Source organism: Homalodisca vitripennis, chromosome 8, assembly GCF_021130785.1.
Source record: "Homalodisca vitripennis isolate AUS2020 chromosome 8, UT_GWSS_2.1, whole genome shotgun sequence".
Taxonomy (NCBI): domain Eukaryota; kingdom Metazoa; phylum Arthropoda; class Insecta; order Hemiptera; family Cicadellidae; genus Homalodisca; species Homalodisca vitripennis.
In genome coordinates this window covers 83,742,965-83,770,751 of record NC_060214.1, presented here as the reverse complement: position 1 = coordinate 83,770,751, position 27,787 = coordinate 83,742,965, and the positions used below count along the sequence as shown (strand labels likewise).

The 27,787-nt window shown below is 32.5% G+C and overlaps 1 protein-coding gene and 1 non-coding gene across 2 annotated transcripts in view; one reads left to right on the top strand and one right to left on the bottom strand.

Moving 5' to 3' along the window:
* Positions 1–27,787, top strand: part of LOC124367721 — a 420,242-nt gene that overhangs the window by 288,874 nt on the left and 103,581 nt on the right. The window lies entirely within an intron of this gene.
* Trnat-ggu lies at positions 27,343–27,413 on the bottom strand. The gene has a single exon. It is a non-coding gene; the product is annotated as a tRNA-Thr (tRNA).

Genomic DNA, 27,787 nt, shown 5'->3' with positions numbered 1-27,787 from the left:
AGCATCAAGTTTACATTTGTACAAAGAATGTTATATGTTTTTAAATATTTATGACGTGGTTCAAGATTTCGGAGATTAAAATTTTAGCTACGATTACATTATCATTAAACACGTAAAATAATTATGCATCTTTAATTTAACGTTTCTAGATCACGGCCAATGTGGAATCTACCTTTCTTCCAACTAAGCTGTAAGGGATATTTTTACAAAAAAAGTGCTACACCTAATATTTTTTTTATAGAACTAAAATACTAAATTGTCAAATATTATGAAAATTATATATATTCAGAGGAAATGCTATGTTGATAGAAATAAAACTGTTGGTTAAAGATTTTAGATTTCTTTTCAATTTCAGCTTTTATATAAAAGCTGGCCTGACAAAAGCCCGTCATATTGCAAGGGTCGGCAGGTGTTTTCAGTGAAGAGCCGGATCCATTATTTATTGTCTGCCTTATGCGAGGGTTCGGCCCATTGTATCTCCTTTTGTGACGGTATAAGCGGTAACTGTCACTGTTTAATTTTTAATTACCTCCCCATTGTACCTCCTCGCCATTTAAACTTCTACACATTATATTAACTGTGCGTTATTAAGCAATGCTTGTCAGATAATAAAAGGCATCTACAGGTTTTTTACAAGTAGACATATATTCACATTACCTACGATATAAATCATGGTGTTTGTTATTAATTTAAAAGCAATGTATCGTTTCCACATTTAGAAAATAGTTGTAAATACTCTGTAATTTAGAAAACTTAGATTCTTTTATTCCACTGTTTTATCGGAATATATTTATTTATATGTTATATAATAATCAAGTTTTATTAGATTTTATTTAAATATTGTTACATAGTTTGCTTCAATTCGGTGATACATTGTTAAATTAATGAACCTTAAATATACGGCAAACTAGGTTATTTAAAGAATTTTGTGTTTCATTCCCAATTTTTTGTATAAAAATACTAGATTATTTAATAATAACGTCAAGATACACTTTATACTTTTAGAGATCAATTAGTGGAAAAGGTTTATTTCTTTGTATGAAGTATAGTTTGTAAAATTACATGCATATACCTGTGTTTATTGTTTATTTTAAGCTCTAATTGGCATATTAATACACATTTCTCACTTACTGTCAGCAATAATATGAAACTGCTTACAAGCTTTACGAGATTATCTTTGTACAAAAGTGTGGTAAATTAATTCAAAAGAAAGTAACTCATTTCGCTCAACATTACAAATGGTTTGTATATTATTCAAATATATGATTGAATTTTAATCGATATTACAACGGATTTCAATAATTAGTAATAATTACATTATTTTAATTCATTACATAAAAGTTGTGGAATTCATATGTTTTTTTGTATATAATATTTTTCGCACACAGTATTAAAATTAGGTTTTAATATACTATAGCAGTCGCATTACTTGTGAAATAAACAAAGTTTTAAATAAATAATGTTTTATTGAAAAGAAATATTAAATAATTTGTAATTATTAGTGTCAGTCATAATATATGCATTACCGATTACGCTAATAACTGTCATATTTCAAATGTTTATGAAACATGATATAATGTCTCTTCAATTTAGTAGTAAGATATTGCTGTTACAAAACCCATTATACGATATGTACTAGGCATTAGTGGTTTATTATAGCATAAGGACATAAAAAACACTAATTTTTAATAACTCGTAAATATACTATAGTATTAAATAAAATTTATAAACTTCACCATTTACTCCTCTTCCTTTTTGACTGAATGAGATCTTTTAAATTACTTTAATCTTAAATTATGGTACGTTTCGAGAGGTTGTATATTATATAGTGTGTTAAAATAATTCGTTTTCTACGTATAGTGTGATACTCATGGAAATATCGGGATTTTAAGAGCTGATCATGATTTTACACATGACTACGAGGACATACAGCATACTCTTTATAACAAGTGACCAGACGTGACATTGCAATCTTTAATGTAAGACATAGGTGTTTATTGTTAGGAGTGTTATATTGTTGTTATAATCTTTCACATATAATAAATTTGAACAGCAAAGAATAAGGTTCCAACAGGATTTGTTAATTATGTCTCGTATATATATTTGTGTTTTTAATCAATTGTTTAATGAATCATTATATATAATAATTGTATACACACTTTAATATGACATGATATTTTAGGAAACGAAGATGGCTATGGAGCCCTGAATTGATAATTATAACTGTTGTACTGTTAAATATAGCAAATTTCGTTTCATTATATCTAATTTTGATATGCTGTCTATGCTAAAATAAATAAGTTGGAGACATATTAGAAAATAAAATTCATTTCAAGATCATATTTTATTTTCGTCTGTGCTTCCATAGTCTGAGAGATATCATTAGATACTAAAAGACTAGGGTAAAGACAATTTGCACATATCGCCCAATTATAAGATATTGTGAATACCTAGGCATTCTGAATAATGATGTTATCTGGTTGAAAATGAAATGAAATGAAATGAAAAATGGCTTTATTTGCAGAGGCGAAGTTAGGACTTAAAAGTCCTCTCTACCACTTAACCTCTAAACAAAACAAACAAATTAAAATATAATCATACCTATTACAACATTGTAACTGACACTTAAACTAAATAACTTTAATAATTAATTACATATTGGATGTAACATAATAATGTATATATATAAATTATAATTAAAATTAACCATTTTTAAACTCTAACATAAATCTCTACAACAGGCAACTAATAAAACTATCCTATCCTAATCAGCTTTCATTCCCCATCCACGCCCCTTACATACAGTCACCACAAGTGTGGCCACAAGAACCACCAACCGTCACTCCCGCCGAGTCCGCAGCAGAAAGGCCCTAACCTCCGCCCCAAAGCGATCGCGCTTGTCAATAATTCTGATGTTGTCTGGGAGAGCGTTCCACAATCGACATGCGGAAACAGTGAAAGATTTATTATATAAGGTTGTCCTATGAATTGGAGTTGATAATAAAGATGCACCCCTACGAGTTCTACGTGCACTAATATCAGACATAAAAACGAAACTTTGGGCCAAATAACTTGGACAACCATTGTGGATTAGTGCGTGCAACAGACTAAGTACATGAAGATCTCTAAGTTCTTTGGATTTTAATAGGGATAATTGCTCAAAATAAGGAGATACGTGGTCATCACGTCGTAAGTTGAAAATAAACCGAATACAATAATTCTGTGCACGCTGAATTTTACTAGAAAGGTCAACAGTCATGTCATTGATCACCACGTCACAGTAATTGAAGTGAGGTAAAACTAGAGTTTTCACCAACATCACTCTAACATCCAACGGCAAGTATTGTGCAAATCGCTTGAGGCTATGTATACAGGCAAAAACCCTATTACAAATTAGTGACACCTGATCAGCCCATCCCAGGTTTTTGTTGATAGTTATTCCCAGGTTTTTTACTTTTTCATTGTAAACTATTTCTTTGTTGTTCAGTATCAGTCTTGGAGCAGTATTAATGTCGATTTTAGTAATAAGCCTTTGATAGCCTATTAAAATACAGTTAGTCTTGGTTTCATTAAGTTTCAGTCCATGTCTGCAAGTCCAGTAAGCTATTGAATCAATATCAGAGTTCATTACTTGTACACAAGTGTCCATCTCATTAGGTGAAAAGTGGCGGTAAATTTGTAAATCGTCAGCGTACAGATGGAACTTTGAGTGTCGGATGCTAGTAGTTATGTCATTAATGTAGAGTGTAAAAAGAAGTGGTCCAAGTACAGAACCCTGAGGCACCCCTCGGGTGACAGGTTTCCACTCGGAGCACCCATTGTCAGTCCTGACACGCTGCTGTCGCTCGGAGAGATATGACCCCACCCACCTGACACAACCATCAGAGAAACCATACCTCTTCAATTTGATCAGTAAAAGAGGGTGATACACGCAGTCGAAGGCCTTGGAAAAATCGAATAGAGTCAAAATTGTAGCTTGTTGCTTGTCCATAGCAAGTCTTATATCTTCTGTGATTTTTAAAAGGGCTGTGGCAGTACTGTGGTGAGGGCGAAACCCAGATTGAAATACCGACAAAATATTGCCACTGTCAATAAAACGGGAGAATTGTTGGTGGACTATTCTTTCTAAACACTTGGATAGCGCAGGCAGTATACTAATAGGTCTTAAATCAGATGGAGCTTTAGGGGAAGAACACTTATTTAAGGGACGGATTTGAGCACGCTTAGATTTGGTTGCATAGTAGTTAGAACGTAGTAAGGTTTCAATAACTGCTATAACAGGTTTAAAGAGGTTTTTATGTTCATTACTTACCTAATAAAATCCATTAACAAGTCTACTGTTGTGTTTAATAATTTGGTCTATTTACCAAATAATAATATTATAAGTTTTTAAATAAATACACTACGTCGTATTTAGAACGTGCTGTAAATTCTTTCCAGTGACACTTTGATTTTTTTCCATTCTCCCATAGATCTTTTTTGAGTGCAGACTCCAATGTCTGCAAAATCTTTAAATAATTAAAATTAAAATTATGTAAAGCCTTCTTAAGGTACAGATTTGTACACATTCAATGTATAATGACTAATGTTATGAGACGTGTACACTAAAAGTTGTAGTTCATTGGTCTGCAACTATCAAAATTGTATTAACCATCAACTATCAATCATATATGAATGTTAATACATTTGAAAAATAAAGCTTTTATAATCTAATAGTTACCTAATACCTAATATCTTAGCAAATATAATGATTTGAAAATGCTTTTATTAAGGAAGGGCTATCAAGTTACTTATCCTCACGTCGTGTGGTAAATTGTTATTTTATACTTGAAACATAAAATAACAAAATTGCTTAACTGTAAGAAATTAAATGAACTGAACATAAAATCTCTATATAGAAATAAATTAAAGAATTAAAACAAAAAAAACTTATATATATATATATATATATATATATATATATATATATATATTATTCCTATACTTTTATTCTGACCTGGCTACGGATCTGTAAAATGTTACAATTGACAAGAGTGGAATCGTATTCCTAATGAATTTAATTTTTTTTTTATATTCAGATTTAAAGGCAACTTTTGAAAATTTTCTTTATGCATAACGCATGTTCCTAAAAACGTTGAATATATTTCTAAAGCATTAATTACATTGGTATTATAATTCAGTCTATTACGGAAATTCAATTTTTTAATCAAAAATATATAGGCCGTATGTTTATCCACAGTTAACTTTACTTTTGGCACTACACTTAACTTTAATCTAATTTGTAGCATTAATGCTTATAAAATATTAAAACAACACTTTCCTTATAGTAATGTTTCATAAATACCACTTCACTTACTGTATATGAGCCGAAATTTCAGATTTTCAGGCATCAGGGAACTCCAGAAATTGTAAAGTACTTTATTCCTCTGAGTAAATAAGGCTTAAATTTACTCGTACTCTGTCATTTATGTTTTATTTTAAAGTTATACAAAAAATTCATAAAATGTGTGAATAAATTTTAATATTATTTTTAAAGAATATAATGTGTTATTTGTAGGTAACCTAACAACAAGTACCACATCGTTATAAATTCGTCTACGCTTTCCATTGTATTATTCAAAGCAAAGGTATTTGATATAATTTAAACAGTTTTAATTATAGTAAACTCGCTGAAGTTCCGCACCTATCCTTAAAACGTAAGTGTATTTTAGACGTAGTTTAAGAAACCATTTTGATGTGGTACAAGCAATATCTTTATGGTATATTAACTGTTATATATAACTAATATGGTTCATATTGTACGATACCGATAGTTTTATGCATTCAATGGTAGTAACTTTGTAATATTTATCGTGACAATAAGCTCATTTCTGGTATAAATTAAAATTAAACAATGAACGAGACCAAAAATCGTTTGGTTGCAAAAGTAAGGTAAAGTTAAACAAATTCGAATTCTCAAATGCGTGGTCTGTCAAGAGCTAAATCCTTTGATGAAATCCCTCTGATGCAGCTTTGTGGATTTCCACAGTTAAGCGAGTTATATAAAGCCATCTTCCAACAACAGTGGTATTAATCTGACATAAATTAACAGTATAATTTGAATTTGCGTGTTTTGAAGTCCATTGAAATAAGCTTTTAAGAGAATACGTAAAATACAGTTTCCAAATAACAAAGAGAATAAACTGTTTATGTCTGACACTGATAAAGATCTGATACGAATTTATGTGTCGTACAGCTAAGGCTACTTTGGAAGTGTTCTATGATAATACCAGCCGAGTGACTCTATAGGTGACATATCAAAGATGATCCTTCCCTTTAGTGATCTAAGTTCTCCCAGATAAGTATAAGTAAAAATACTTCAATTCAAGACTACTAAACCCGTAAAAGCTCGTAAGAACCGGAAATGTTTGCATAAACATGCTCGTAAATTAACCGATTCGAATGCATAAGAAAAGTCAAAATGCGTGGAGGTAGGTTGTAAATCAGTCAAACAAGAAATATTGTCAGTCTTTGGCAGTGGTAAAACGAGGATTCTTTCTAGTCAGTAGGAAAATTACAATTAAATAGGTAAAATATTGATTATATGAGTAATGGTGATGATGCAGAATGGGCTAACAGCTTTTATCATGTGTGTGGAAATTCTGTCCAATCAAAAAGCCGTTGTCGAAAACCTATTTATTGTATTTTTCACCTCGTTCTCGCTCACTGGACATAACTAAAAACTTGCTGATACCTTGTTATTTGTTGTGTTTTTGTAAAAGGAAATCCTTTCTAAACTAAATTTGTGTCCACTTCCCATACTAGCAAATTTGCTATTTATGTCAGGGTTTTGCCACATTTAGCTATACAAACTCGCATGAATCATTTTCTGTCACCCCGCAAGCACGTAATATTTTCCAAAGGATTTAGAATCCTTACAGTTCAGCCTTGCAGCAAAATTATTATTTTATATTTTTCGAATTTCGTAGTTAGGTAGTTGCGCGCCCTGCAATATACGTTTTTACAAGTATGCCTTTACTAAAAGCAAAACACTGTATCAGCTTATTCTTGATTTGCGTCATTTATTTTTTTATTTTACAGTTCCGCCAAGGTACCTTCTTTACGGTTACGCTCTTGGTGATTAGTGGAACACTCAAACCAAAAACTCGCAAATTGTCAGAAGCGAAACTTTTTGCCGCCTAATTTACTCCTGTCTTAAGATTGATTCTGACCAAATTAACCGCACAGAGCCTTTATAAAAACTTGTCTAGATCTAATTTTGAGAAATCAAGTTACAAATTTATCCTTGACTCTCCTTTTGGTTTTAAAGAGACAGTCACAGAACACAAGTTTGTGATCTGGAATTAGCCGACCTTGACAGTAAAATATACCAGAGGAATCGATCACGCCAACATTTACGCTACTCAAAGATTTGCTCATGACTATATGGTCAGTAAGCGCGTTTTGTCTGTTACGCGAGTTGGTTTAAGGATTCAAAAAGATTTGTGAGGTATATGTATTCGGGTTTGGTGGATTCCGAAAGGAATATTTGTTTCCCCAATAAAAACCACATAATAAGCCTCAGAAAGCATAAACCAAGAAATGTTGAGTTCTTACCGCAGCCCCTATTATAACGCCGCACTAACATTAAACCCATTTTATACGTTGTTGGTAACAACATTGATATATGTATTGTTGGATAGACTTGTATTTATAAATATTTTGCTTAATATCCAATATTTTTGCCCCAGGGAATCCCTAATTTCCAAGACACTCATGGATAGGTTACCTCCGATGGTTGTGTTCGAGTCCGTTTTAATCCGCTCTCCATATTTACAACTATCCTCAAAATCGGGTTGTATTGTTATAAAAACAGGAATCCTACTGGACCTTTTTACATTTAACATTTACTAGAATAAATATTTTGGTTTACTCATCACGAGCTTCGTTTCAATTTTGGGTTCATTTGATCCGACCACCTTATTTAAGTAAGCTAGGTTCTTTTCTTTTACATGCCAGTTTCCTGAGACTTTTAGCTAGGATCAACTTATTGCTAGGACTTATAGCTAGGATCAACAATGACATCCTCCAGCCCCCATATACCGTCCCGTACGTCATATAGATTTTTATGGAAAAAGTTAGCCTTTTTAGTTACTGTTTAGCTAGGTTTCACTTGCCTTTATGTTTATCGCTCACTACCCACTGAATATTTTTCCGTATTAACACTATTACAAATACAGCTTCCTTGTACAGCTAGATTGACACTACCCTGGTTCACATTTTTGTCTCGTCTCTGGCTAACAATACATTTTTTCATTTTAGATTTTTTACATGATTGTCAGATTTACTTTTAAATTCATCATGGGTATTTTAAAGGGGTACCCGAGAGACGCTAAGCCAATTTTTGGAAGAGGCAAAACCTTAGTTAACTTTACTAGAAAAGTAGAATTGATTATTCTGATATTGTACATGTAGTCCACATTCGAAACCCATACACTGTTGGTTACTCGTTTACACTGAATTTACTCTAACAAATTTGTAATTATACATAAAATATAGGCCTACAAATGCAGAAGAATTTAGTCCAAGTATGAAATTATATTTTATTCACAAAATCCAAGGTGTAAATATTTTATAACATGTTGAATCATTGTTCTAATAAAGTATATTGTGTATTCTAAAACAATATTAATTGAAATATGGGCTCAAAATGCATAACTATATTTTGTCAAGTTTCTTTTTGGATTGCGAGTAAAATAATCTTTGACTAGAAATTGCATGAGTGATACTGCTTTCGATAAAAGTATCCTCCATGACTCTCAGGGTCAATGATTGAATGCATTGGACCGTACAAAAGAAGTGGTCTCCCCCGAGACAGCTCCCGCTCTTTAAGCACGGTTGGTAACGTCAATATTACAGTGTCTCTCTCCTTCTATATTTTTTAGATCCATAAAAATAAATCCCTATGGTATTTTTAAGAAAACTAAACGTTCTTAGTATTGAGAACTTAATTAATACAAGCAGTAAGGCATTTATCTGTCACTACTTTACTTTTTTGAAGGAATAATTAGTACATAACTCATCATAAGAGTTGAATCACAGTTATAGTTTAGATACAATAACATTGTCAAAACCGATATGTTTAGAGGCATTTTCACCTACAAGTTTCAAGTTATTAAACCGCGTAATTAACTAATTGATTATACTTACTTATACTTAGAAATATTTATTTTATTCAGTGGTTTAAAGACAATAAATTTTAATTTGTTACTAAGGCAACATGGAGTTGAAGTATTATTTTAATAAGTTTAATAAATTATGTAATGCTATTACGAAAGTATTTAAAGCGTAGCATTATATTGTATTAGCAGTTACTGGACGTAATTAAATAAAACGGTATAAAATTACCCTCTAAGTCACATGCCTAATTCATTACTAGAATATTGTACCTATTGAAACACCGAATGATTAAAAAGTACCTATTTCCTTTTGAAATCCAACTATAAAAAATAGACCACCCTGACAAACCACCCTCATATTGCAAGGGTTGGCAGGTGTTTCCCGTGGAGGGCCAGATCCATTATTTATTACACGTCCTTTACAACTGCTCGGTACATTGTGTATGCTGTACTAACGTTACAATGGATTCTATATCTGTTAACTTCTTGTTACCACGGCGTTTAATGAACGAAATAATGTAATAAGGTATGCTCGTAGTGGATATCGATTCAGTTATTATGAACTTTCTAAAAGCTGATATTCGAGTGATTATGACTCGCAGTCATAATTTTTAAATTATATATTCACTAACTTAGGTAATTTTTTACCTCTTGGAATATATAAAGTATATTGTAATTTCAAAATATTATTATTTCATTTATCACAAATCACAAAGTTTACCGCATCAAACTTAAGAGTACTTGGTGTTTTCAATTACATCCCTTACTGTTTTTCATCATCATATCGTCTCCGGCCTGACAATGAATATTTATTATTTATTTATTCTTATTTATTACATAATTGTTATACTTATTGATATAATAAGTTCAGAAGTCACCTTTAAGCCGTTGGTCCCCAGGTTAAGTGTTAGAGAGGGCTTCTTAGCCCTAACTTCGCCTGGTAAAATAAGACATTCTTTGCTTTTACTTTTTACTTATGGTTAGTTTAGAAAAGCGGTAAGAAATGTGCACTTAGTACTTTATAGGCGTAGCCAAAAACAATCAACGGTTATCCAGTGACGATATCTGAAGAAAAGTGGAAAGAATTAGGAGAGAATGATAATTATTACACACCTTGTTTAGCTCTGTTATAGGACTTATTTAAAATGAAACATTTTCTTATATTTTCGAGAAGAACGTGACTGAACACAACTAGAGATGAAAACCTCCCGATGTCTCATAGGGTCAATGATTGTGTGCGATTGACCGAAGAAAAGTTGTCCCCCTAGGGAGATCCGCGCAGCTAGTGCTGTAAAGCCAATATTAGAAATATGTTTTTAGAAAGTTGTTGACTTTTAAATATAAATTTAACAATTTAATATGTTAATTTATAATAGTTTCTACTTTAACACTAGATTCAAATGCTTTAAAACAAGGTAAAATAAAAACCTAAACTGGTTAATTATTCCTTGTTTTATCGTGTTATTATTAAAGTACATAAAATGCATATATTCATTTTCTTATTTCATTAATAAAACATCTAAAAAGAGTATTGTGAGAATTATACGTGATAAATGGTTTAAGTTTTTATTTATTTCATGATTACTAGTTGGTACAATATTTATGTTCTAGAATATAGAGAAAAACTTTAGGTTAATTAAAACATAGTGGAAAAATACAGTAAAATATGATATTACACTTTGATAGTTCTTTTCAAAACATCAATGTTTCTAATTGTAGTATTTATGATTTGTGACTTTGACATTACTTTGAGGTGCAAGGTTTACTCTAGTTGTTAGATTCGCTTTGTTGTTTTAGCATTATAACGAAAGTGTAACAAAAGAGGAATCATTTAAAGAACTTAACATAACCTAACTTGTGTGAGAAAAAATAAGTATTATCAATCTTTAATATACAAATTTATATGGAAACACAATTTTTGCTTATTTTAAATTAAATATAAAATGTGTGTTTTTAAAGGTTAGTGACATGGAGTGAAATATTAACTTAACCTACCCGTAATTTATATCTAAATACATACTAAGCGTGGCAGATTATATTGTAATTTACATATGTAGTTTATTTGGGTAATAATAACTAGTAATTATAGTATTATAATATTAGTTATATTAATTGTAGTTATTGTTATGCTATAGTATATTATTAATATTATTTATTATAATAGTTTACAATTAATCATCTATTTTCACAAAAAAATTGTAAAATATTGTTTGAAAATATATTAAGAAATGTAATTATAAGCTTTATTGTACCGAAAATAGCAGGCACAGAATTTCTGAACAGCACGTTTCAGCTACAAAATACACCATGGCTTTTTTTATACTTCCAGTACCTTCAAATATTTGCGTTTATTCTCTTAATAGTTTTTATCAACGTAACTACACACAGAAGGTGGATGCTAATATGTTTGATGTAAGTAATTTAGTTAAGTTATGCATTAGAAAGAGAGATGAGTTAGAGTGTAAATTCTAGAAGTGATAGGATAACAAGGTTGGATTTCCATATAGATAGAATTGGTTTGAGGTTCAGTGAAGTCTCAGGAATATAAATTCATAAGACAATGTTGATTTAGTGTTCTGCGAAGGTAGATTCTTTTTATGAAATTTAGGGTCATCAACTTATCCAATATTTACTTATTAAAGTAAATCATTATTGATTTTATACGAATTTTACGAATAAAATATTTTGTTTATATAACTGCTGTAAGACTTATGTAATTATTAGTAATATAAAATTCATAGAATCAATGTACAGATAGTTGCTGGAAAGGAAGTCTTGTATTACAATTCGATACAAACATCCTCCGGATGTAACTGGATACGCACATCCGCCCAGACGCCGATGGTGAACAAACAGGAAATGCTTGCTTAAGCAGCGGAAATGCTTATTTGTAAAAACCGTGCGACGATGTAAGGGGCAGCCATGCTAATATGAAAAATTGGTACTCACCAATTATGATGGAGAGATTTGGCAGAGGCGTGGTCAATGAGCTGGCGGGAGAAGAACATCAAAACTGAAGAACAAGGAGGAGAGGTGGAAGTCGAGGACGGGAATTCGAAAACTGAAGTTCGGGAGTGCTAGTGTTGGTGTTCGTGTGCGGAAAAATATCTCTAGGCGTAATAAGTGTGAAGTGTAATAAAATGTAAGTAATTTTAAGAACTTAGTATATTTTAGGTTTCATTAATCATTTTCAATTCCATATCTATTTAAATGTTCACAATTTCGAAAATGTAAATTCATGTAAATGTTTAGCTATTTAAAAGAAAGTTTCTCACGTTAGTCCATGATCTCATAATTATTGCAACACTACAAAATTACTAGTAAATGTTATAATGAGTTAAATTTAAAATAAATTGTAATGAGTGTTTTAATATGAAATATGTCTTCAAAATATTAAGGTATTAAAATTTGTGCTTAATATGTCGATTGACGCAATCAATTGTTAATTAAAAATTTTAATCAATTTAATGAGATATTGTCACAAATAAATGTGTTGGTTCATTTGAGGGTATTTGTACTGCCAAACTAACCTATTATTAAATCCTCTCACAGCAACCCTTACTCATAATGTGTCACAACCTTAATCTTAAACTAAACCAACCCTACAAAACCTTACATGGTGGAGGCGCTAAACTCGGTTGGCATTCAAATTCCTCACATGGGCAAGCACATAGTTTCATAGGCTAGGTATAAATTAGAACTAAATAATATTCATAAGAAAGTATTTAACTAAAATAGCCTACTTCAGTGACAAACCACTCATTTACCTAAAAGACAAATTAAATTTCCAATAACTCAAAAATATTTTCAAACCCGTAATTAGAGTAACGCCAAGTAAACTAACGAGGTACGTCAATGGACATGTATAATTAAATGGAAACCATACTACATGAAGATTTATTACCATTAGACACATATAGGACTTCCAAAAGTGACATAATAAAAATATTAAATGAAAATGGAATACTATCTAGAGACACAGACACTGTAGCAGACCTCAGACCTATCCTAGCGGCACTTAAGAACCTAACACGTATAAGCGCAAGTCACCCTAATATTAAAACCATATTTAATAATTTAACTACACGAAAAACTCACCTAAGTGAAGAGGACAGGGAAAACTATAAGGATCTAGCTACAATCGAGGATTTTCTAGCACAGAGAACTAATTTATATGACACAGTACATAACCCTGAGGCGGACATCAAGACACAAGCACCCCCAACCTTAGCACAACATTACGAGCCACTCACACTACCTGACAGACCTAACACAGCAACCATGGGGGAAAAACATACCGCTAATATCAGCTGGGACTTACACAGGTCTCCAGAGCGAAAATCCACAAGATTTTTTAGACAAATTCTTAGTTGCAGCAACTTCAAACAGATGGACAGATAACACTAAAGTTAATTTATTCCCAGCGCATTTATCAGGCACAGCACTAACTTGGTTCAAATATTATAAGCAAAAACAACTAGGGGAAGCCATACAATGGGATCAACTTGCTAAAAGTTTCATAGAGGCTTTCACTCCATTAGCACAAACCCAGAGTCTACAAATGATTTTAGAACACAAAATACAGGGAGAGAACGAGCCAACACTAAACTATTTTTTAGATATATTAACAACATGCCGAAGATATGACCCTACAATACAGGACAAGCAAATTATACATTTTATCATACAGGGACTAAAACCAGAAATCTGTGAACGAGTTATAGGACTGAAAAACGACACCTTAAGTGATCTAGAGACTAATTTAAAAATTACAGAACAGCTAGTTCTAACACAAATGAAAAACAAAGAAAGATACAATAGGGTTGCAGCAAACAGACCCTATAGTACACCCTTATATGAACAAAACATCATCCATAAACTACAAACAGAAGTTAACACCCTAACCAATTTAGTAGCTACCCTAACTACAAACTAAATTTCAAATCATAACCACAGGTACGAAAGGTCTCCATCCCCTTATGAAAACTCAAAATATAAGCCAAGATATGATAGAACACCTAGTCCTCCCCAGAATAGACATATGGAAAGCCCAAACTACCCCAAACAAACCCAAAGGCCACCTATGATTAAACACGTTACTTTCAGTGATAGGAGAAGACAAAACCATTCCCAAATACAACCTGCTAGACAAAATAGGTATTGCACTATTTGCCGTAAAGACAACCATAATACTGAACAATGTTGGTTCAAGCAACGTTCATTAACTTCTCAACCCCAAAGTAACCGCTTGGCACCTAAAACCAACAATACACAAGAGCTGTTCTGCAGGTACTGCAAGCGAACAAACCACAATATCGAATCATGTTACAAGTCTAATTATTATAAACAAAATCAACAAAAAAACGGGAAATAGGGGGAGGTTATACTAACCCTTACCGAACTTCCCCCTTACTAAAAGCGAAAACAAATAACACTACAGATTTTAAACAAAGGAATCGACAAACTTACAAATGTATAAGGTCTATGACATTTACTCCAACTAACCCCAAAGTAATACCACTATCAACCCCTGGAAAGACCAGTTCAGAAGTGATATTTAAAGCCATAGATTATAATACAATAGGGTTGCAGCAAACAGACCCTATAGTACACCCTTATATGAACAAAACATCATCCATAAACTACAAACAGAAGTTAACACCCACCCTTAAAGAAGATGGAAGAAATTGAACAACCTATTATGCAAAAGCCTATACACACCATAAAACTTCAATCTGTGCTCAATCCAACCCCAACCCTAAGCGAACCAAACCCCTCGGGGACAACAAATATAAATAAACCCAGCTTTACAAAAAACCTTGCAGTCTCAGAAAATTTCACACGACAGACAAAACCTAGCGTATTAAAGGGGGTAGCGCACGTAAAACAGGACCCAGATTGTAGTATGGGGGAGGTAAACACACATACTGGATTGGAAGAAACCATTGAGATAGACACTATACAGATTTTAAATCACATAGAGCAACAGAAGAAACAGAATATGATAGATTGTACTAACATGCATGAAATAACGCAAGACAGGATACACAGACCGAGGAAAAAATAAAACATTATTATTAGAGGATATTTATGAACTCATATTTAATTGCGAAAATAAAACCAAGAAGAAGATACCTGTCCTAACAATAGACGTAGCCTTGACAACAAACCCTCGACATCCAGTACCCTGCATTATAGATACAGGATGTAACATAAACATTATTAGAGCAGACCTAGTTTGTGAAACAAAATTAAATACTAGCAACATACCCTCGTTGATATCGGCTAACGGTATACCATTAACAGTTTTGGGTTCAACAAAGATCGCCATAAAAATTGGCAAAGTAATACTTGAAGACACGTTTTATGTGACATCTGATCTAAACAGCCCCATATTGGTAGGAAACATATTCCTATTTCAGAACTGCGTGGAGTTAAACTATAAAAATAAAACAATAAAAATTACCAAATATCAGATTGAACATATAATACCTATGAATGAACAGTGGCAGTTAGACATCAAGAATTTTAAAAACACACAGGAATTAGAAGTACAGCAAGTAACAGAGGTAACAGCCCCACAAGACATAATTATAGCACCACATCAGCACATTAGGATTAGCTCTTTAAAAGGTATAGAGTCTCGAACAGCCATCGAAACAGATAGGAATCTAAGAATAAAAAAGAAATGTCATGTATATCTTACAGAAGGGGAAGATGGTACAGATACAATTGTAAATATTTATAACGCATCAAATTTCCCAAAAAGGATACCCGCACATACTACGATAGGACATATACATTACCCAACTCGCGAAGCACAGCCTACCCTGGAACACCATACCACTACAACTGACACAGGAAAAACAATATTGACAGATAAGGACGGCATAGTATTTGATATCTCACCACATTTAACCCTCCAAGAACACAAACAAGTCCTTGACGTTTTACAAAAATACAGACACATATTTACAACAAAGGTAATCGATTTAACTCCTGCAAACATACCTCCTGTTAAACTCGAATTAAAACCGAATACGAAACCTGTAAACTCACCACCGTATAGGCAGAGTAAAACAGAAAGGGAAAAATTAAACATATTATTGGACGATTTAGTAGAAGCAAAAATATTAGAGGAATGTCAGGATTACACAGAATATGCAAGCCCAGTATTTTTAGTGAAAAATAAAGATGGAAGCGACAGAATGGTAGCTGATCTCAGGAAGGTTAATGCACAGTTGAAAACAGATGCCCACCCCATTCCTTCAGTAAACCTGGTTTTAAGCTCTTTGAACAAAGCGCACACATTTACAAAATTAGACCTTAAAAATGCATTTTATTCCATGGAGGTTAGGAAAGAAGATAGGCACATCCTAGCCATAAAAACACCTGATAGACTTCTACAGTTTTGCCGACTGCCGATGGGACTTTCAACTTCAACCACATTATTTAGTAAAGCCTTGAATGCGATATTAAACCGTCACCTTTATAATAAAGTCATCTGTTACGTGGATGACCTAATTTGTTATGGTGACTCATTTGAAAATGACTTACATAATCTAGAAACTATATTAGAAGAACTAGAAAAAGCTAATTTGAAACTAAATACAAAAAAGTGTAAATTTCTCTACAAAAGTGTAAACATTTTAGGACACGAGGTATCACGGGAAGGCATTTTACCCCAAAAACAGTCATTAGAAGCTATCACCGAATTTAAAAGACCAACTTGTGTAAGGCAAGTGAGACAATTTTTAGGATGCTCAGGATTCTTCCGCAGATTCATCCAAAATTATGCCAAAATAGCACAACCCCTTACTGAGATAATAAAAGATTCAAATAAAAACATGGCATTTAAATGGACGGATCTATGTGAACAGGCTTTTATAAAAATCAAACAAATTTTGACAAACCCACCATTACTATCACATTGTAAGGACAACAGGGAAGCACACATTTATGTAGATAGCAGTTTGATTGGATGCGGAGCAGCGTTAGTACAGTTAGATGAAGAAAATAATAGAATGTACCCAATTTATTACATGTCAAAAAAATATTCAAATACCCAAATGCGTTACAGCAATGCTGAACGTGAAATGCTAGCGCTAACCTATGCTGTGAACTACTTCAGAGAATTCACGCTTGGTAGACAAACAACAGTTTATACGGACTGTGCCGCATTACAGTTTTATAAAAATTTTAAGCACACTTCCACTAGATTAAACAGATTAGCACTGTCATTAACAGACTATGACATTGTAGTAAAACATAAACGTGGCGCTACAAACGTGTTAGCAGACGCCTTAAGCAGAAATCCTTTAGAACAACCTTTGGATGAAGAATTCACGGACGTGTGTTTAACTGTCAATACTTTAATACAGACAAATCTACCCCTACTACAAGCTCAAGACAGTTATTTGAAACAAATACGCCTTGCGATGACCTCACCTGAGGCGGTAAATAAAAAAATCAGACGGGTTTCAAGACATTACGAAGAAATAGATGGATTGTTATATTTCAAAACTTTCAACGGACGAGAAACTAGAAACTTATTGGCTGTACCCCAAAAACAAACACAAGAAATATTAAAAATATTCCATGACAACCCCTACACGGGTGGACACTTATCACATTACAAAACAGCTTCAAAAATAAAATTACGATATCACTGGCCGAATATGTACCGTGATATCCTCCAATATACAAAATCTTGTGAAGAATGTCAACTACGTAGGCCAAAAATGAACAAAAATTACGGCCTACTACCACCTATTGCACCCTCCATAAAACCCTTTGACAGAATAACAATAGACTTTGTAGGTAATATTACACAAAGTAATGGTTACAAATATATCCTAGTTGCAACCGATGCCTGCACTAGAATGGCATTTGCAACCCCTTGTAGAAATGCAGATGCGAACACAGTAGCGCAAAAATTATTAAATCTATTCTGCACATTTGGATTTCCTAGAATTATTAATCATGACAGAGGAACGCACTTTATGAATTCTGTAATTTCACAGTTACTAAATGCACTCGGGATTGAACAAAGGCCAGGCGCTGCTTATATGTCACAAGTACAAGGTGCGGTTGAAAAATACAACCACACGCTAATAAAGGCAGTATCTCATTACGTTGTGGAAAAACCCCAAACTTGGTCAAAATATGTACAAATAGTTACATTTGCCTACAACACGTCTGTAAACATTTCAACAGGCTACACACCGCACTACCTCATGTTTGGTTACGAAGCTAACTTACCGTCTGATTGTATATATTTACAGGTTAATCCCGAAAAAATGGTGTTGGAAAATATAGAAATTTTAGAGCAAATACGCAAAGATATGCCGAAAATCATGAAAAAAGCCCAGGAAGCGCAAAAGAAATACTTTGACCGTGACAAAACTCATTTGGATTTAAACCCCGGCGATGAAGTCTTGGTCCATTTCCCGAAAGACCACACAAAAAAATATAGTAAATTTCAAACACCATTTAGAGGTCCTTTCGTTGTCAAGAAAAAAATTAACGAAGTGACATATGCAGTAGAAATTTACCACAGGGGAAGGTTAACAGAACAACCAATACATGTTGCTAGAATGAAATTATTCTATAAGAGAATATAAAACAAATATGAAGGGACTTGAGCAATAATAAAACATTCAAGAATAATATATACAATATTTCTCATGAACATCACTATGGACTCACTGCCTTGTAGTAAAATTTGAAGAGAGTGAAAAGTATATTCGCAATAATTTCATAATATATTAGGGTAAAAAGCTACTACATAGTCATGCAAGAATCGCTTTAAAAAAATAGGTATTATACTCCAGGAGTTGAGAGACCGGTTAACTTGATTACGGTTTGAATGATTCATTATAACGTTATATAACCTTGAGAGTCACTGAAGTAAGTATAACAGAAATAAAAATGTATATTAAAATCTCGATGTTGTGTCAGAAAACGATAGAGAATAAAGACATAAAAGTTTTAGAAAACTAAAACGCCTAACTTTGTATTTTAATGTGAGGTTTACTGTAATTTAGTGATTAAGTGATAGGTTACACGTACCAAAGATATTGGTATAGATAATCCCAATACACAGGACACTAACACAGCACACACGACACGACACGAGCAGAGCCTGTAACCCACGGTAACCGTACTTAGACTGGCTAGTAAGACTTGACCGTGACTCTGGTATGTCTCCCAGGCAGATAAGTTTTCTGCTAACTCAACTAACTTCCCACGCTATACTACACCGACTGTGTTGTGACTATGACTAGGGGGCATTGCCTCGTACCGGCGGTCTGGGTCGCCAAGGGCCCTGGTGGTTCAGACAGCTTAGTATGCAAGTAATGTTTCCCACGTACTCGTTTACTACAATAACATAGCGTACACTAACTTGACACAACGTACATATTATACTTACCTGAGGGATACGTGTATACATAGCCTAGTAATAAAGAATATAAAATAGGATAAAGTGTACTACATATATCATATTTATTTAAGTTAGTAGATAACAGTGTTAACATAATATACCCTACAAGGACTCAATTTTCCTGAGATGCATCTCAAAGAAAGAGACATACATGTTCTATATTATATAATCCTAGGATAAACAAATACTTCAATATATGACATGTAAATGACTTATATAACATGTTTAATTATTACATAGCTAATCTAACATTGAAGGAAAGTAACATATATTTAACATAGTATGTATTAGCACAGCAATATTGCTCATTAACAAACTATACAGCCTTGATTAGGCAACATATATTATGATCATAATAATGACTATGGACAATAAGCACAAAGAAGGGATATTACATATTCCTCAGAAACAAAGGTGCGTAGTATCGTTTTGTAATATGATAAAATAACATAATTTCGAACCTTATTTAAGAACACTAGAGATTAAGATGCTTAGTAAAAACATTATTACATAGAGCTAGGGAAATACGACACACCATCGAGAGGTCATTAAAAGATTTCTGTAAATAAAACCCTTAGGCATAAATACGTATTAATTATAAAATATTAAACTAAAATGTATATGTAACCTGTAGATATTAAGTTTTAGAATTATGACACCAGAAAAACCAACCACAACCTGAGAAACCAGTCTACAAGACACCAATCTACAAGACACCAGTCTACAGCACTCTAACCGTCCCGACCACCCACGAGACAGATGAAGTCCTTACAGCACTTCCTACTACTACTACTGACAGCACTTGCCATGCCTCTTTTGACCACCTTTGCCAGCACATCAACCCACAACATAGAAGAACCTAATAAGCCTCTAGTACAAATCTTCACAGGAGCGTACTTTACTCCAATGCCTCAGACACTACCTTATATCAGTTCCATCCCTATTACATAAAAAATTCCTTTCAACACACAGCAAAATTTACCTAAAAACGAACCCTCTTTAAATTTCTGCCCTAAAAACCTCAACAACTCCCAAACCTATTTCAAGATACAGAACAACCTTTCCACATTACAAACCCTCATACATCAACAAATGGTAGCAGAACACCTCCCATTCATCCAAAGACAGCAACCAGATAGAAACAGAAGATCGCTCACGTTCGTCGGAGATTTCTTCGAATGGTGTTGTGACATTGCGACATAACACCAAATACATGACTTGGCAGACAACAAGGAAGATGTCTACACAGCATTCTCAACACAACAACACTACCTACTCTCCGAGCTACCTGCGCATTCACCTGCTTTGTTCACAATCTACAAAGACAACACCACTTCCAGCTAAAGCACGACGACAAAAACATAGTAAACAACATGGAACTCATTTTGTACATTTTATTAGCCTGGACTTCTATAATAACACTACTTCTTTTTATAGACCTCTACTTCATCCACATTAACAACATCAAAATAAAATTCCTGAAGCCTACAGTACATGAACGTGACTACCAAATGGATAACCTAAATTAGACAATAAGTTCGATTCGTAGGTAGAATCGACATTAAGCCAGGGGAATGTAAGACTTATGTAATTATTAGTAATATAAAATTCATAGAATCAATGTACAGATAGTTGCTGGAAAGGAAGTCTTGTATTACAATTCGATACAAACATCCTCCGGATGTAACTGGATACGCACATCCGCCCAGACGCCGATGGTGAACAAACAGGAAATGCTTGCTTAAGCAGCGGAAATGCTTATTTGTAAAAACTGTGCGACGATGTAAGGGGCAGCCATGCTAATATGAAAAATTGGTACTCACCAATTATGATGGAGAGATTTGGCAGAGGCGTGGTCAATGAGCTGGCGGGAGAAGAACATCAAAACTGAAGAACAAGGAGGAGAGGTGGAAGTCGAGGACGGGAATTCGAAAACTGAAGTTCGGGAGTGCTAGTGTTGGTGTTCGTGTGCGGAAAAATATCTCTAGGCGTAATAAGTGTGAAGTGTAATAAAATGTAAGTAATTTTAAGAACTTAGTATATTTTAGGTTTCATTAATCATTTTCAATTCCATATCTATTTAAATGTTCACAATTTCGAAAATGTAAATTCATGTAAATGTTTAGCTATTTAAAAGAAAGTTTCTCACGTTAGTCCATGATCTCATAATTATTGCAACACTACAAAATTACTAGTAAATGTTATAATGAGTTAAATTTAAAATAAATTGTAATGAGTGTTTTAATATGAAATATGTCTTCAAAATATTAAGGTATTAAAATTTGTGCTTAATATGTCGATTGACGCAATCAATTGTTAATTAAAAATTTTAATCAATTTAATGAGATATTGTCACAAATAAATGTGTTGGTTCATTTGAGGGTATTTGTACTGCCAAACTAACCTATTATTAAATCCTCTCACAGCAACCCTTACTCATAATGTGTCACAACCTTAATCTTAAACTAAACCAACCCTACAAAACCTTACACTGCTTTTAATTATGAACTATGCAATAAAAATCGTTAAGCGTTTGAAAATATGTGGCCTTTTCATAACAAATAAATTAAAATGAATAAATCGGCTGTTCCTTCATATAAGCATGTCTTGTCTTATAGAACTTAAAATTATTGGCAATGTTTACGTATCTTTAGTTTCTTTTAAGTTCTTGATACTCACTAACAGACTGTATTAATTATGATAAAGTTGTTTTAAGGTAAATTTTATTCGCTTTAAAAGATGGTATGATTTGACTGAGGTCATAATATTGAATTAATACTATGAATAAATATAAAAAAGGAATAACAGTAATGTTTTAAAACATTTCTAAGGTGTTGCTGAAATCAATCGTACGGCTTTTATTTTATTTTTTAAGGAAATTTAATTAAGGTTTTTTTATCTAGAGCCTTTTGTGGATCAAAAGTGCGTTGTATATTGTACTATATATTGTTCTTCTTTAAACTTTGTTTTAACTTAAGCGTACGTGCAGATTTCCATAAATTTGAATTAATAGCTTTGTTTTTATTACTGCTTATTTGAAAATATATAAACGTAGTATTTTCATATTTTATACCCCAATGTTTCCTTTCAATTTTTCCTTAATATTTTTTCTGTGTAAGGAACGGAAATATTAAAATATATTTGAGAAACGAGTATTTTACTAAACCACCATTACTAATGCTAAATTAAATTTTTTTTATCTATAATCAAAGTAAAGTTTTAAATTGTTAAACAAAACGCTCTGCAAGTAATATTTTTAAATGTGAACAATATTCTCAAAAAACATTGTATGATATTAATAATATTTTTGGTTTTCCAAGCGATTAAAATTTGCTTATGCGCCACTGCTACAACTACAACCTAATAAACAAGCTATCGTAAAGTATTATAATCGCGAAATTATAGTAAGACTTACAGCGGTTAAGTTGTTTAGGTTTTACAGTTCTAAAAACCCCTAAAACACGAAATAGAGCAGTCGAGAAGGGTAAACATCAGGGTTCCGGAGGGAGACGTAATTTAAAAGCTTGGACCAGCGTCAGTGTAAGGAAAAAGTTCCGAAGCAAATTCAACACCCATGATCGACGGATCAGCCGGCGTTTCTCATCGCCAACTCGTACACAAAAGGACATAAAGGGGATGAGATAGCAGGTGGTTTAGAATGAATATCCCCGTGGATATACGATCCCTAAAATGATCGCGTGCTTATTCAACAAAAGTTCGAAACTAATAAACGCTGGTGAAAACGTACGCCAAGTCACTCAGCGGCCTTTTAAAGAAATTATAACTAAAGACGTATATTTATATGTCGTAGTAACTTAGTCCTCCGCTGCTAGGGACTCCACCTCTGAACTTATGCCAAAACTCTGTAATGCTCTTTACCCGGTCGGGCTGTATCCCACGAGATTGTAATTTTAATTACTCCTACGGAGGTAATTATCTAGTGGCAGAAACAAAGTTAATAACATGTTGGATATAATACATAATGGATTAAAATACTACTATTTAAGGTAATTGGCGCTTCTTGTTTAAAAGATAGAAGTTTCTTTTGAATTTAAGGCATGAAGCAAATGCCACCATGACAAAAGCCTGCCATATTTCCAGGGTTGGCAGGTGTTTTCAGTGAAGAGCTGGATCCATTATTTATTGTCCGCCTTATGCGGCATTCTCGCCCATTGTTTACTTGGATAAGCGATATTTTCACGGTTTAATTAATTATTCTCAGATTTAATTCTAACAACAGTTTTAGTACTAACCATATATATATATATATATATATATATATATATATATATATATATATATATATATATATATATATATAAACATTGAATTGAATCACAAAAAGTACTTGCTCCGGCGGGACTCGAACCCGGATCTCTCACTTGCCGTCTGAATATGCTACCATATATATATATAATATATATATATATATATATATATATATATATATATATATATAAAACTTTACAAGTTCAAATCAAATGTTCCAAGTGCCGCGCTTCTGTCTCAATTCACTTTCTAAGTCGTTACACATGAACTCTTTGTACCCTGATTAAAACGTCTTCGCCAATCGAGTTGCACTCGTTGCGTATCCTTTCACGCATGTATTCGGAAGTTGTAGGGGGCGTGCGGAACACCTTATCCTTATCGGCTCCCAACATAAAAAATCCAAATAAAACTAACATTGATTAATCGTGCTTTAAGAGTTCATGCCACTGATGATGAAAACTTCCAGTCCACGTAGCTCCTAAACCATTAGAGATATTGAAAAACTCTCAATTGCAAAAATTTCTTATTTTTTAGGGTAGAATCTATAAAAAACATAAAATACAGGGTGTTCTATAAAAGATTTTAAAGTTGGTCACCAGATTGGAAAATGGCGGCCATCTTCAGAAAATTTTAAAGTGTATTCCTGAGTGAAACTTAAAATTGAGCAAGTTCCAAATTTCAAGTCTGGTGCTAAGTCGTGTAATAAAAAAGTTATTTAATGGATCACTGTAAAAAACTCACCCGGTATATTCTTACCTGCACTATAAATCTACTTGATTTAGAATCGCGAACTATATTTATTGTAAATGTATCATTGAAAAAAGAAATTGTATATAAAAATATAGTTGTGTAACACTTAGGCATAAATGGTTGTGTTTTATCATTTATTGTATATTTTAATATAAAGTTGGTTCATCAAAAATATTCACTCTCTATACATTATTACATGATAGTAGTAACACTCAAAACGAATATCGTAATAGGTTTCCTTACGTCACATGCAAAATATCAGGGATCTAAACCGTTTCATTATGCTAAATATTATTCTGCGATTAAGTTGTTGACAACTGTGTTACCTATAATACCCATGTAAAACTATTCTCTATTAATCAGTCACATCTCATACAGTGACACGCACCATAATTGAACACGGTGGTTTTTGTATATAAATAAACTCGACAGGCAGGTATAAGATTTTTCTAGTCACTCGGATCCCCTTCACATACACTCAGCTAATAGGTATGTAAAAAATTCTAATTATCAATAATTATTATGATTATATTTTCAGTTTTCTCTATTATTTACTATTTAAACGTTCATTATCGCTTATATTATGTAACAATCATTTAGAAAGATTTTACTATATTTTGTAAGAAAATTTATCAATAATTATTATGATTATATTTCCAGTTTTCTCTATTATTTACTATTTAAACGTTCATTATCGCTTATATTATGTACCAATCATTTAGAAAGGTTTTACTATATTTTGTAAGAAAATTTGTGTTTAAAATTGAATTTTTTAGAATTTTTATCCGTTCTACAGAAAATTTGCACACCACTTAACGTAAATAACATCAGATTAGTATATAATTAAAACTATTCTATCACACTCTACTATTCAATATTCTGTTTTAATATAGCTACGGTCGGAATTTTCAGTTCAGCTTCAGTTAGTTCTCAATTGTATCTCTTAACCTAGAATACACAATATTGTATAATATACGTGTTTATCATATCAAAGGATTTATAGTTTGTTTTTAGCTTTTTCATCTATAAATATTTAAGGGTTTCTTCAGACAACATGACTCACACGATTCCAGTCAAGTCTGTGGCAGCGGCAGATTGTAGACACTGCACTAGGAAGAAGGTGAATTGGAGTTAACCATCATTGGAAGTATGTTAAATGGGTCTAAATATATTGTATAACAAAGTTTGTGTTCTTTTATACTTAATATTTTTCACTAACCATTTGCATATTATTTTAATATTATTATTTTGTTACAGGTTAGTTGCTGAGATTGAAGTATACAAAATGGATACAAATGGATCATATAGCATGAAGTACGTAGTACTATAAGCTAGTTTTTTACGGAGTTTCATTCTTAAAGGAATTAAAAGAATTGTATTGATAAAAACAATTTGTAAAGCAAACATTATTGATACAAAAAATTTACAATCATTAAAACTTATTTCGATTATTATTTTTTTTATATCCCATACACTTATAAATTGCATATCATTGAAAACTTCAATAAATAAAATGTTCCTCACAAAACATCGTACATAAAACTTATTTATAACTTACAATATTTGAGGTATCCCCTAATGGTTTCAGTTAATCTCCATCTTTTTAAATGTATATACACACACTGTTTTGGAGTTATGAATTTATATATTACACGACATAACTCTAAAGATTCGTTAATATTATTTAAAATCTCCATAAAATAATAAATGGAGTGTTGTATCCCTCTCTTGTAGCAGAGAATATTTTTCCTTTCGAATGATGTAAACAATTAAGCGCTGATTTATAATCAGACATATTTTAAGGCATTTAAAACTTTTTGTTTTGCTAAAAGTTTCCTTGCAAATGTTTTCATTTCTTATCTCAATAGGATCAACAAGAGTTGTGCGTTAGGGTTTCTGAAAATATGGAAAAAGAGATCAACAATGAACAGGCTTAAAATTTATGCTCAAGAATAAACATTACTAAATTCCTGTTGGAACTTCTACCGCCTAAGGATGTAAAATTTAGATCTATATATGTATATGTCCCAAAAGTCCCACCCCCTTCTAACTTTCGAAAGGAATTGAACAAACCAATATCCTTTGGGGGGTAGTTATATAACGACAAATGACGATTTTTGCGCTACAAGAGAACTTAGCCTCTCAACCCAAAATGGAGGGTTGGGGGATCAAGTCAAAATTTTGAATTGAAAAGCCCCATGTAGCAGACTTTATTTTAAATTTACTTTTAAAAAAGAACATTGAGACTTGAGGTAAGATTTCAACGGTAAGTTTAATTGAAAACTTACGTAAAAAGAATAAGTCTGAACAAATGATTAAAAAAAGTTTTTTTTTTTCAACGTAACTTTTCAATCAAAACTTTAACAGGCCGTAGTTTTGTACTGGATTGAGATAGAGAGACCTCTAGTCAGTGGCATTGTTCTTCTTTTATAAAGACATTTAAGATTAAGATCATTGAGTTTGCATTTAAAAATTTGGACTTAACCCCTCAACCCCCCATTTTGGGTTGAGGGGCTAAGTTCTCATGTAGCGCAAAAATCATCATTTGTCATTATATAACTTCCCCCCAAAGGATATTGGTTTGTTTAATTCCGTTAAAAAGTTTGAAGGGGGGTGGGACTTTTATGACACTCGGTATATATATATATATATATATATATATATATATATATATATATATATATATATATATTTCAATAAACATTGAATCACAAAAGGTACTTGCTCCGCCGGGACTCGAACCCGGATCTCTCACTTACCGGGTGAATGTGCTACCATTACACCACAGAGCCCTTACTTTTTAAGATTTAATTTGTATTTGACCGATTCTTTTACATATGTGTTTAAATAAAGAGATTTGCAACAAGTGCTGTGTGTATAAAAAAACATATAGCAACTGTTTTTATCCTATTTCTATATATATATATTTTTCAAACGTATACGTTACAGAAATATACGTTTGAAAAATCAGTCTTAGAAATAGGATAAAAACAGTTGCTATGTTTTTTTGTACACACAGCACTTGTTGCAAATCTCTTAAACCAGGATAGTAAGGATCCTCAAGAAGACGTGATGGATTGAGTTTAGCGCTGTGTAAAATTGCTCAACTGGTAAGTAGGCAGAGCTTTATTTTTATTCTCGGTGGCACATAATAGGCAATTGAGGC